The sequence below is a fragment of the Microtus ochrogaster genome, unplaced genomic scaffold (genome assembly GCF_000317375.1).
Source record: "Microtus ochrogaster isolate Prairie Vole_2 unplaced genomic scaffold, MicOch1.0 UNK19, whole genome shotgun sequence".
Taxonomy (NCBI): domain Eukaryota; kingdom Metazoa; phylum Chordata; class Mammalia; order Rodentia; family Cricetidae; genus Microtus; species Microtus ochrogaster.
In genome coordinates, this window is record NW_004949117.1 from 1,341,189 (window position 1) to 1,352,459 (window position 11,271).

The window sequence follows — 11,271 nt, forward strand, 5'->3', positions numbered from 1 at the left end:
ATAGACCAGGCTGGTCTTGAACTCACAGAGATCCGCCTGCCTCTGCCTCCCGAGTGCTGGGATTAAAGGCGTGTGCCACCACCGCCCAACTCAAGACAACTTTTAAAACAAAAACAATGCTCAGCATTTTGTTAGCTTGGCTAAATGTCAAGTCAGTCACGTCCTGTCCTTACAAAGCTAAAAGATAATAAACATAGGCACACATTCTCAAGAACTGCAATGTCATCCAAAACTTAACAAAGCATATTTATGGAACTAGGGATGATTTGCCAAAAACTGCATGCACACAGTTAGCTTGTGTTTCTCCAACTGTTCCCTTGTCCTACAAAAGGGTCCTGCACAACTAAGCCTCTCTATAAGAGACCTGAGAAGTGTCAGTGCCCAAAGAATTTTAGGGGAAAATATTGGAGAAAAAAAATGGCGTTTCCAGGAATGATCACAACTGCCCCATGCATGACTGGCAAAGTGAAACCAAGAGCTGCCAAGAGAATCATCCACATTATGAGGGAGAAGAGAGCGTGCCAGCTGTGTGGTCTCAGCAGTATTCTGTGCTGTCCTGAGATCCACCAGCTCTTGTCAACTGAGATACCGTCTGCATGGGTTTCGCCTCTTGGAGACCCATTGGACAAGTGTTCATATGATGGTCCAAAACTAAGTCACAGGGCTCCCAACACTAGGGAGAGATGGCCTCACCCCTCACCTAAGGGAGGGTTGGAGCCCCAGTGGCCTGGAATAACCAGCTCAGCTGCCTGCCAGGCCCATATCCAGGGCCTTCGTTTGGTCCATCCTAATATCTACCTCATCCCTGTCCTGCTGGATCACATGAAGGGATTGGTCCCGTGGAGCTATAACCACAGGATCTCCATGAGTTGGTGAGGCTACAGGATATCAGAGGAGTCTCGGTGAAGACCCAGTGATGATGGTGTACCAGAAACCACAGGCCTTGGACCAGACCAATGACTCATTGCAACGACCATTTGCGAGTAAAGCTGATTGGACAAAAGGGTCTACTGCGAGACACACCTTAGCTCCCAATGCCACTAGGAGGAATGAAGAGGTGTTGGAGAGGCAAGAAAGAGGAGGAATGAAAAGTTTTTATATTTTTTAAATTTTTTTGTCTGTTTTGTTTCAGATTTTTAAAAAGTTTCTTTTGGGGGGGGACTCTGCAAGGGTGAAGAGCAGATATGAGGTAACTGGGAGGTGAGCAGAATTGGCGTGTGTGATGTGAAGTTCACAAAGAATCAATCATTAAAAAAAAAAGCCAAAAAAACCGGAAGTGTAAATGAAACCAACAGAAACATTGAGCAATAGGTGCAGTGAAAGATTTCAATTTGTAAACCGTGTTTTTATTGCTGAAACAGAGTGCGGATACTTCCTTACCCAGCAGGTACCACTCTGTGAGTTCTGGAGACACAGTGTGTCTGAAAGAAGGAAATTCTTTTTTTTTTTTTTTTGTGTGTGTGTGTGTGTGTGTGTATCTTTTCCCCCAGGTAACGATCTTGAAGCATTGTTTACATTAGTTTCAGGTGCCTCAGATTCTTGTTGATATGTTCCTCACCTGTGTCAGGCTTTTTATATTTATCATTAGGAGAAAAAATGAGTAGCTGAAAGAATTAAACATAACTTCACTTAATGATTTAAATGTATGGGAATACATATTAATTTTTTGGCTTTTTTGGGGGGAGGGGACTTATTTGAGACATAAGAGGTACTAGTCAAACACATAAGGCTTTGCTATTTGGCAAGAGTTGGTATTCCTAAGAAAAGCAAAAAAAATAGATTTAAAAATTTCAAACAAAATTGATAAAAGTTTCTACTGAAAACAGTAAACCAAACTTGAGCATTATATACTCAGTGGCTTAAGGCACACAGACGCTTTCTTTGAAACTACTTCTTTTCTTTCCTTTCCATTCCAAACTAGTAACAATGAGTAGGTATTTTAGAAGAACAGAAAATGAGAAACCACAGATTTTCTTTATGTAATGAATTATCTAATTCTCTACTCTTGAGAAGTGATTTCTATGGCATTGTACAGTATCAAAATATTAAGATAATACAAAGCAACACAAAATGTCAGTAGGAAATCAAATATAAAATAGGAACTATTGCTAAAGCCCATTAATTATAGGGAAAGCACTAAATATTTCAAATTGATACTAAGTAATGGTAGAGAAGGGTTGCATGACGCTAGGGAAAGAAATTACATACTCCTTTTAAGAAGCCTAAATTGCCTCAATTATGGTCATTGTCATTTTCGAAGTTTTATGTCAAAGATTAGATAACACATAAAAAGCAATTAAGCCCCCAAACTAGTTTTTCAATGAAAACGTATACCTCGTTTATATTCTCCCTGTCTGCTCTTTCTTACCCTATAAAACATCCAGAAGAAGTAAATAGTAATTGCGTTCTTACTTTCCTTTAATCTCCTCCCACACAGCTCCCTGGTTTCTCTTAGCAACCTGCTGTAAGGTCTCTTACTAAGATATCAGTTCTACCCCAGTTCTCAACCCAGTGGTTAGTTTTCAGCCTCCACCCACATTCATTCTTGGTACTGCACAGCATTCTGTGAACATCTTTCTGTCTTACTTTTTATGACACCATTGTCTCCTATTCTTTCCTATCTCTATGGTTGTTTACTTTTGGTATCCTCAGTTGTAATACTTTTCTCTCCACAACTCCTCACATGCTCTAAAATAGAGCTATAATTCACACAGCACTGTCTTGCTATTTTAAAGGTTCCATGGCCTTTAGGTACTCAGGAAGTTGTCTACTTGAGTCCATGTTCTGTGTTATATATGAATGTCACAGACTGTTTATGGAAAAGAATAGAAATTTATCTGGCTCACAGTTCTGGAGACTGGGATGCCAAGCATGTGGTTCCTGAATCTCTTTGTCAGGAGGTTATACATGAATGAAGATCAGATCGGAGAGCAACAGACAGACCTCACTTCCTTAACACAAGTACTGCCTAAGAGCTCCTATGAATGGACTGTTGGATGAACTAACCATTTTTTAGAAGCACTACTTCCAAATACCCTTAATGTATCATTTTGAGGGTAGAGGCTGACATACATGAATCTAGAGGAACAAATACTCAAACCGTTGTGTAGTGATCTTTATCTCATCCCGTTCAATTTCAGCATCCCTCAAGGGCACTTGTACTCAGTCAACCATACTGCTGCTGTCCCCTACTGACCCCAAATGCATTTCAAATAAATCAACTCATTGGATAAGAGATGCTCTTAGTCTGGCTTCCCTTACTTACCAAATGTTTTCAAGTCTTATCTATGCTATAGCATATAGCAACACTTCATATTTCATAGATAAATTAAGAGAGCCTGAAAAAATACTCTTGGGACCAGCAGGAAGTTCAATATGAGTGTAACTGAGGTTCCAGAAGAAGGGTGAAAGAAATGAGATAGAACCATGTGAGGAAATCTCAGCTACAACCTTCACAAATTTGGTGACTAATATTAAAGTACAGATCCAAGAATCTCAAAGAAAATCTACCAGAATAAGTACAAGAAACAATACCTAGGCTATCAGAGTTAAAGTAGTAAATCTTGGAAGTAACCAGAAAAAGGTGATTATTTTTATAAACAGAGCATTTATGTTATATTAACTACCAGAAGCAAATATTTCTTGTATACGCTTCAATAATGAAGATTAAACATAGAAATAGTCTCTATTTAAAACCAAGAGAACAAGTTATCACTGAATTTATACTATAGGGCACAGCGTTATACTATATTCTATTACAGAAAGTTCTTTAGGCAAATGAAGTTTTTTTTTCAGATGGCAATTCAAACAATATAACAACAGATAGAAACATCATGAATGATAAGTTAATATATAAATACTTATAAATCTATTTGCTTTCTCTTTTTAATCTTATTTTCTTCAAGAACATATGGTAATTGGAAACAAAGGTTATAATGCTTTGGCCAGGGAAGTGGATCAAAGCATTACTTACCCATCAGCAGAGAAACTTATTTCCTTCTGCAGAAGATGAGAAGAAATGCAGAGACTCACAGTCAGATAATATGCAGAGAGAGAGAGACAGAGAGAGACTGAGAGACAGAAACAGAAAGAGGCAGAAAGAGAGAGACCCTGGAACACTCAGCTCTAAATGGGATATTTCCATCAAATCCCTCCCCTCAGGTCTCAGAGAACTCTGCAGAAGAGGAGGCAGAATGAGTGTAAGAACCAGAGGTGATGGAGGATGTCAAGAAAACAATATGTCCTAAATCAACATGACCCAAGCCCATATGAACTCACAGAGTGTGAGGCAGCATGCACCAGAGTGTGTCTTAGAGCTGAACAGAGAAGTGGACACATGCTTCCATCCCTAACCCAGAAGCAATCTCCAATTGATAACAATTTGTGAATGAAAAGTTAGTTCCCTCCAAAGGAGTCTCACTGGGAAAACAAACTACTCTTAAGTAGACTGCATGGCCAGCACTAGGTGGTCAGCAGAAAATGAACTCAGTGTCATCTTTGGAGGGTCCCTGTCTCATAATGTCATGTCTGGGCTTTTCCTTTTATTTCTTTTTAAAAAATTCCATCTGTGTTTTACTTTTTAACATTAGAAAATTATGTGTTTATTTATTTATGTTATATCCCGGCTCCTTCCCTCCTCTCCTCCACACCCTGTCTGTTTCCAACCCCTCCCCCCATCCACTCCTTTTTCATTTCTGTTTAGGAAAGGGCAGGTCCCCCCCTGAGTATCAATGAAACATGGCATATCAAGTTGTAGTAGGACTGAGCACGCCCCCTATTATTGAGGCTGGGCAAGGTGTATAGTATGGAGAGTAGGGTCTCAAAAGCTGGTAAGAGAGTGAGAGACAGCCCCTATTCCCCCTGTTAGGAGTCCCACAAGGCACTGCTTAGTTATGTTTTATTTTTATTGATATATATTTTATCTTTTTACCGTACTGTTCCTTCATTAACTAAAGGGGAGTAGAGAGGAGCACATGGAGGAGATTAGAGGAAGGAAAGGGAAGGGCAAATATAATTATAATCTTCTAAAAGTTAAAAGTCATTATTCCATATAGGGAGGTCTCAATCAGAAAATGGTCCTATTTATATCAAGAAAATGATTTCATGATATAGATTTTGTATATTACTAAATTCATTTAAAATTTTACCTTCTAAAGGATGCAGAAGAATATCCTGAAAAGGAGTATTGTTCCACCATCTTTAGCCTGTGAGAATGTGGGTAGCTACACTCTCTCTATTTCAGTTAAATAGAGATGAAAACATAGTGCCTATCTCATGCTATTGTGAAGACTAAATGGATTTATACACAATGAGCCCTTGGAATAGTACTTAGCAAAGGAGGGCACTCAGCAATTGTTGTCTGTGATTATAATCATCATAATAAAATATTCTATGTAAAGGTCATTCATGAGGACTCTTGGACAAATACAATGTCTCAATATCTTATGATAACCCAGATATCTTTTCAAATTCAATTAAACTCTTATTGAGTATTTAAAAATAATGAGGAAGGTTAAAATTGCAGAGTGCACAGACGTGCACAGTGCTGAGGAGGAGAGAAGGTAGACACGAATGGATTTGTGAACACATAGTTAGGAGGATCTTGTGTCAGGAAAATGTTCACCCTGAACAGTGTTTATTAGGTTCCACCATGTAACATCCACTATACTAGGTGTCCCTAGCATAAACAATAATGCTTTCTACCCCAGACGATAAACTCCTTGCCATCCTGGAACTGCCTGCTAAAGAATTTGAGGGGAAGCAGCTGAGACAAGTGTAGGAGGGAGATGAGGATGACTCAGAGGGAAAATGAGAAAAATGAACACTCAAAGAAAATATTACATAGGTTTCTTGCTATGTTAAGATTATAACCTGAATTTTAAGTAAATTTAAAAGTGTATATAATTTCCTCTAGTTATATGATTTCTCTGGCAACATTCATTTATTCTGGCATGGAAGCCTAAGGTAGACAGTTGAGCTCAAAGACAAGTCATTTGGCTTAGGAGATAACTTGCAAATGCATCTTTTTAGGAATGGTTCATACACTCTAATGGGGCTGGCAGCACTGATGATGAAAAGGGAATATTGGAAAAAAGGGGGTGAGCTGTTTAAAAGAATACACGGTCTATATGGGGCGACTGAGAGTTCCAGTAGGAGACAAAGAGGGTGGGTAGAGGTTATAAGCTGTCGTCAGAGATGGCTGACATTGATACCTTCATTGGTTGAGACTTACTTCCACAGCCAATATAGAGCTATGAAATTGACATAAAAGGAGAAACAGGATGGCTTTGAGGGAAGGCTATGCAACTTGGATTCCCAGTGCTGGACGGGTTCCCAGAAGTCATTGAAACAACTGTGGATGCTGGCAGAGTGCGCCCTGAAGGGAAGGAAGTGAACCTGAACCTCCAGCTCAGATCTGCCAAGCCCATATGCCTGAGGGGAGCAAGGCATATGCCAGGCTCTTCCTCAGCCACAGCTGAGTGTTGTCAGGCAAGCGTTCAGATCCAGAATCGCAAAGGATATGTATTTTTCCAGACAAGTCAATGTGAATTTATCTTCCATAAAATTCCCCGACTAAAACATGAGGAACTCATTTCATCTTGAAAAGATAGCGGGAGACACAGATAAAACCTATATATGTGCACCAGATTTGGAAAACAGATTTTACTTTGCCATCACTGAACCAAAGCCTTCAGTTGATGAGGAATAAGTTGGGCTCAAGAACGTGAAATCTGAGGTGAGGCACAAATGATGATGTTAGACAGGCCACACCACCCTTAGGAAATTCAAGACAAAACAAGACTACTCTATAACCATGTCTGAATGAATACAGACAAAGTATTGTCTGAACAAGATGACCCAGTGTTCTCCTGTGTTAGCTAACAGCTGTGCCGTTGTCCATCACATGTTTATCCTCATTTCATAACCTTCCAAAGAATAGCTAAGATTTCCTAAAATAATTCATAAAATGATTGCACTTCTGGGTAGCTTCCCATTCAGAATAATGTCCTGCCAACTTGGATGTCCCCAGCACAAATTCCAATTTGCTCCAACAAACAAAATGAGAGATCAATTCTGTGAGTCCTCACTGAGAAACCCCATGGGTCCTTGTGGTGTATCAACTTCCTCTTCAGAATAAATCAATAAGCTCAACTTTGTCCCAGCACAGACGTGGTCCTGTGGCCTCTGATCAGAGGGTATCGACATATCTAAGGCTTTAATCTTGCAAAACCTTGTCTCTTGTTGCAACATGCAATTCCTTACTACTTGAATTACGGAAAGAACTAAACATAAAAATAGATTCATTGTCCAAAGAGGTAAGAAGGGTAGCTTTCATCTTTACTATGGCTTTGGGGATATTTTAATTTTTATTGGTGTGTTATGATTTGGAATCTTGTGACTTACAGCATCGATCTAAAGGATTGAAGAGTTTATAAATAGTTTTTTCACCATACTCATTCTTTTGCCACCAAGAATCTCATTGGTGCTTTCTTCCTTTTTATCTGCCGCCAATGCATTTGGATAATATTTTAAAATAAAAGTAAGCCTAGATGCCAACTGAGGTGAAAGTAAATGCAAAATATGACACTAGCTGATCGACACCTTTTCCTTTACTAGATGGTCATATTGAATAAGAGAAAACTCATTTCTTCCTCCATTAAAAACCAAGTCTTTACTATTTGGCATATAAAGCATTTTTTTTCTAGTTATTGGAGGGGCAGTGATGAGTGAGGCAGATAGTTTTTATCTCTCAGGAATCGGCGTGGGAAAAGAAAAGGCAGTTGAACACATAATCGAGTGATTCCAAGCGAAAGTAAGCCCTGTGAAAATCACAAATCAAGTTAAAAGGTCAGAGAATAATTGATGGAATCAAGGAGAGAACTAACTTTGATGCGATCCATGGTCAGGGAATCAATCTCTAAAGGGGACATTTGTGTATAGACACGAATGGAGTGTAACGATTTTGAAATCCTGATAAGCCTAGTCATACCAATCAATAGTAAGAAAGATGCTGTGTCTGGAGAGCCCTAAACCTGGGAAGGGAGATGAGATCAAAGAGGTAGGCAAAGGACAGAAGAGTTATGGTGTGCCATGACAAGAATTCATACTTTGGGGACATTGGAAAGATTCTGGCAAGGGAATTATGTGGTCTGACTTAGATTTTAGGAGAGCAATTTGACTACATGTGGACTGCGGAGAAACAAGAGGGGGTCAATGTAATCAATGAGGAGGCAACTAAATTTAGCTGGTTCAACCAAGGAAGTCCCTTCCAGGTATTTAAGGGCTAAGGTCTGTTATAGCAGGTTTTATTTAATGAGATCCGAGCCCTTTCGGCATTGAATATGACTTTTCCATTGTGCATGGTTAATGAGATCTATGAACATATCTGAATTTTTCTCTAGATTTCGTTGGACCGTATACATAATAAGTATTGATCTTTTTAAGGGCATTGGATTTCTGTTTTCCTGAAGTCTTCTCCCTCTGTAGTCTTGCCTTTATGTAGGATTATTATTGTTCTGTTAGAAGAGATGATGTGTTGTTCTAATTTGAGAGCCATGGAAGAATGGGAAAATAATCATTTAAGAAACCCGGAAAGTAAGAGCTAACCAGACTCCTGATGCATTGGATATGAACTGTAGACTATAAAAAGGGCTGCAGCTGGTTCCTATTCACCCCAGATTAATGAGAAGTGGTATTATTAATTGAAATTGGAGAAAATTTAGAATAAAAAACTCAGATCGAGCTTTCTCCTGGGGTATGCTATGTTTACAAAGTGTTACTGAGCTATGCCAAGTATAGAAACACAAAGAGAAGGAAATATTTGTACACTTTAGGCTCATGAAAAGACAGCTCAAGCCTGCATAGCCGGATCCATTTAAAAGACTCTTCTAAAGGTTTCTAATTTAACCTATTTAATAATATCGGCACCCTTTCATAGTCACCACAACCAGCCAGTTGTGCCAAGTTAATCTAAATTTGAAACATCTCTGATCTTCAATATTCCATAGATGTGATAAGCATCATTTCTTTCTTGGTTCCTTAGATTTTATGTCTTAAAGACTTCTTCTCCTGGCATCCGACTTATTAGAGTTATTTTTATTCTGATTTGAGTATTAAAGATGTACATTGCAATTATAATTCCAGGAAGGAATGTTTTGAAGAAATGAGTAGGCTATAGGAGATCTGTGGATTTAGAAGTGGGAGGTAGATATAAATGAATTCAAAACAGAATATGCGAGACACACAGTGAACGTGGAGCAGAAGAAAGACTCTCAGAGAAAGCAGAAGTAATAGTTTGGGGTCATAGGCTTAGGTCATAGGCTATCTGATTGCGATGCAACATTTATCCACTTTATGATACTATCAAAAGAATGACACCACAAACTACAAATGGGGAAAATATTAGCAAAAGACTTTGATAAAAAAAATCTGTACATTTTTTTTGTGCATACAATGAAAAGATCTGTGTCATTTGATTTAAGTGTGAATGGAGAATGCTCTATAAGAAATCTTAAAGTTTTCAAAAATATTTAAACAAATAAAAGAGGAAACTGGAAAATAGACTTACAGTTTAGAAAAGTGGAGAGCGAAAAGCACAGCTTGTGGGGCTAGAGAGATGGTCCGACAGTTAAAAGTGCTTGCTGCTCTAGCAGAGGACTTCAGCATGGTTCCCGTACTACTGCTCCAAGTACTAATCACAAACACCTGTAACTCCAGCTCTAGGAGATGCAGGGCCCTCAACTGTCCTCCCCAGGCACCTGACCATCCCCCCCCACACACACACTCAAACTGTTGATACCCCAGACAGTGAATTGTAGATGGAAATTTCTGTTCTGCCTGGTCCTGCCGTCGTTCAGTCCCAACAAAACATACAGAAGCTTATATTAATTATAAACTGGTTGGCCTGTTAGCTCAGGATTATCACCAACTAACTTCCAAAACTTAAATCAACCCTCAATTCTTATCCATGTTTAGCCATGCACCTTTCCTCAGTGCAAAATTTTCATCAAGTTCCTCTGCATCTGGGTGGCAACCGCAGACTGAGCCTTTCCTCTTCCCAGAATTCTCATAGTCTGGTTGCCCCACTTATACGTCAGGCCTGGCTACTGGCCAATCAGCACTTTATTAAACCAATATGAGTGACAAATCTTTACAGTACACAAAAGCATTATCCTACAGCAGTGCATTGACAACAGATTTAGATACCACCAAAGTCCAATTTGGTGAATCAATGAATTTTTTGGTGATGGGTATTTTACAGGTAAGGAAATGACACCAAGATAGCTGTATTATCAAAACCACATCCTAGTATGGATATCAATTCATGAAAATTGGAATCCTAGAGCTTACTGCATAGCTTGCAGGCAACTCAATGAGTCAGAAAAAGTCTCTTCCAGGTGTCTCGGCTGTTTTGTACATTTTTCAGTAGCTCGTCTTGTCTGAAATTGTCTCTAAGCAGTCATTGCTGCTCATATAAACTCAGAGAAAGAGGGGAACCTAGTGACACTTGTCAGTGTCAGATATCTCTTTGCTATCTATAGAACCAGAACTCACCTACATCCCCCAGAATGTTTATCACAAAGCTGTTCTTATAGCGGACAATGAGGACTGCTGAGAAGTCAAGAACAATGGCACTGGGTTTTGATTCTACTGCACATACTGGCTTTGTGGGAGCCTAGGCTGTTTGGATGCTCACCTCAGTAGACCTGGAAGGAGGTGGGAGGTCGTTGGACTTCCCACAGGGCAGGGAACCCTGACTGCTCTTTGGGCTGATGAGGGAGGGGGAGTTGGCTGGGGAAGGGGGAGGGAAATGGGAGGCGGTGGCAGGAAAAAGGCAGAAATCTTTAATAAATAAATAAATAGAAAAAAAACCAAAGCTGTTCTTGTACTTTTACTAGTAGCCACATTTTGATTAATGAGTGTGTGTGTGCACATGTATGTGGGGGTGGGGTTGGTGTACATGCTATGGCATGTATGTAAAGGTTAGAGCACAGTTTCTGGGAGTTAATTCTCTTCTACCAACTTGTGGGACATAGATACTGAGCTTAAATAATAAGATTGTGTATAAGTGCCTCTACCCACCAAGTCATCTTGTTGGCCCAGAATCCACATTTTAAAAGGGTAAATTTAATTTTAATATTATATTTTACTGAACTTTATTTTCCAAAATAATCATCTTGATAAAATAAGATAAATCTGAAATATAATTAGTGTGACCTTTTAATATTCTTATTCATATTAGATTTAAAATTCAATTCATGTTTTGCATTT